Source organism: Phalaenopsis equestris, unplaced genomic scaffold (assembly GCF_001263595.1).
Source record: "Phalaenopsis equestris unplaced genomic scaffold, ASM126359v1 Scaffold000002, whole genome shotgun sequence".
In the NCBI taxonomy this organism is placed as follows: domain Eukaryota; kingdom Viridiplantae; phylum Streptophyta; class Magnoliopsida; order Asparagales; family Orchidaceae; genus Phalaenopsis; species Phalaenopsis equestris.
This window is the reverse complement of record NW_018164444.1, coordinates 32,583,140-32,586,202: the sequence shown is the minus strand read 5'-3', so window position 1 is coordinate 32,586,202 and position 3,063 is coordinate 32,583,140.

Sequence of the window (3,063 nt, the reverse complement as noted above, 5' to 3'; positions counted from 1 at the left end):
GGTGGCTCTATTAGTTGAGCTCGGCAGGCATGAGTAAAAGATTGGTTTTATTTTGAATGATTTTTGATATTTCATGTCAATCATGTGTTTATTTATGCTTGCACGTGTATCCACATACTAGGACTCACAAAACAAACTTGTAGTTACAAGTTTGAAAATTGAAAAGAGAAATTTTATTCTAGCATAGTTAAATAATTATATATCTCAAAACATTGATTAATAGACTCCCTATACACCACCCAATTTTTTATGCACAGGTGAGGTAAGTTAAGCTGGCATGTATATAAAAAATAAAGGAAAATTTACTTACTTGCTACACCATCTTACTTATTTACAAATCAAACACCCAAAATTTTAACACTTTGGTTCATAAGCTTATGCATGAAACGGTATATTTCAATTATTTAGAAGACAGCGATGGTGGTATTTGATATGATGTTAAAGATTTGAGTGATATTCATGTAAATATGAATGCATAGGTGTTAGGTATGTAGATACATTGCGCGGTATGCATGTAAATCTTTTATTTTAGGTGTTGGATATGCAAATACATAGGAATCGAGTGGTGTGGATGTAAATCGCCCTAAAAATATACTAGCAAGTTAAAATGACCTAAAAAATTGTGCTCTATTTAATGCTTGATGAAATACTTCCTTTAAGATTAAACTCATAGATTTCTGTCTGTCAATGCGTCTGTTTTCAGAGCAACAGTAAAGATTATGCACCCAAGATAGTAAGAATCGACATTCATGTTAACATTATGTAAAAAATTTAAAAGAGAAAATTGAGAACTTTGGGCATTTTTAGTCTAGTGAGGTGAGTTGTCAGCCTCAAACTCGATTGAGGTGCTTGCCTCAAAATAGAAATAAAAATAATTCATAATTATGATAGAAATTATTAATATATTGATTTAATTTATTATCATAAAAATGTGTATCACATATCACAATTTTAAATAGTGAAAAAATAAAATCCATATTTATGCCTGTTGGTTGGGAGAGTTCATTGTAAGTCCTCTCAGGTCACGGGTTCGATTCTCAGTGGCGTTGGGTTCTCAAATATTTTGGCACATGCCGTGGGCTCTTACCATGGGGCCTAGCGCATGAGAAATCGGCATTTAGGCCTCTGCCAAATACCGATTTTCTTATAGATATATATATAAAATTTTTTGAGTCAATACTCTTATGTTGAATTCTAATGTGATTCAAGTTTATGTTACCGAGTTTTGAGTTCAATTCCAGTCATAAAACTAAACTTATCAAGCAAATTTTAAGCTTCGAACATAATAATTTTTAGGCTTGCTTGACCGGTCACCTTGGTAAAACTGGCCGCTCCGATTGGGTCGACCGATCACTCTGGTTTGATTGCCCACCCCGATCAGGTTGATCGATCACCTTGGTCCGATCGACCGCCTCGATTTAGCCCTTTGGCTACGTTGCCCTGAGTTGACAACCCCAGACCCAACAGGTCGAACATCCAACTTAATTTGAATAGTACATTTTTTGGATGCGCATTAGTGTTTCTTACATGACATATTGCATGATCACGACTTAGATGTTTGAGTTTACTTGAGTTACTGTCCACATGCACTCATTCCAGACATCTACGTTTTCTATTTTGGGGCAGCTTGCACATCAAGCCGAACCGGTGTGGTTGCTGCCTCCACGACACCCCTATTCTTTGGATCACTGCCTCCATGGCGCGCCCACCCTTTTGGGTTACTGTCTCCATCCTTTGGACCACTTTATCCATGGCTTGCCCACCCTTTCGGGTCACCGCCTCCATGGCATTAAATTTCGGGTCGATGCCTCCACGACACGCCAACCCTTTCGGGTCACTACCTCCACGACACACCAATCTTCACACCCATCTTCATGTCACTACCTCTACGACGCACTTACTCTTCGAGTCACTGTCTCTATGTTACACCCACCCTTTCAGGTCACCATCTCTACTACACACCATCTTCAAGTCACTGTCTTAATGACATACCCACTCTTCAGGCTCTGCCTCCACGTCACACTCACCCTTTCAGGTCACTGTCTCCATTACACACCCACTATTTCGGGCATTGCCTTCACATCATACTCAATTTTTTGGGTCACTGCTTATACGACACTCCCATTCCTTCGGGCTGCTGCCTCGACATAACGCTGACCCTTTCGGGTCACTGCCTCTACATCACACCCATCTTTCGGGTCATTGCCTCCATGATACGCTCACATTTTGAATCACTGCCTCTACAACAAATGAATCTTTATTTATCCATGTTCGACTCAATTTAGGTAAAAAATGTTAAATAATAAATTAATAATATTAGATATTTATATATTAAAATTTTATGCTGTATTTAAGAAAAAATATTAAATTTAGCTTGGATTGGAATTGAAATTTTTTTTTGGGTGGACATATAAATTCATAAGAACTGCGTGGTATTTAAGTGAGTGCTAAATGCAAAATATATTTCCGGCGCGCGCTCCCTCCCCAAAAAACTTATCGTGCACCCTCGTGTCCTCCCCGCCTATCTCAAAAATATTTCCTCTAAGTAGCTAATCATATTATTTAATTTATTAATTTTTAATAATTTTTTATTTTGAGCAATACATGAGTTTAGTTCGAATAAACAAATATTAATTGAGTCAGAACACAAAAAGGTAATTTATGAGTTATTTTGCACTTTCCCCTAGCTAGTCATAAGTGTAATATCAAATTTTGGGTGCAAGTATCACGGGGTAGGGGTGTAAACGCTCCTGTTCGGCTCGTTTATATTTCGAGCTAAAAAAGTGTGTTCATATTTGACTCGTTTGCTTAGCGAGTCGAACACGAGCCGGTCACGAACAAAGAGTCATTTTGATAAACCTAATCAAGTAGCCATAAGATATTAATGATTGGGGTAAGATTTAAAACATCATTTGAATCTAATATAATAATTTTTATTCTATTTTCTTAATTAATACTTTTAATTGATTGTAAATCTTTATAGCCTTGTAGTCAATTAATTTTTAAAAAAAATAATAATAATCATCATATATATATATAATTATATATATATATATATATATG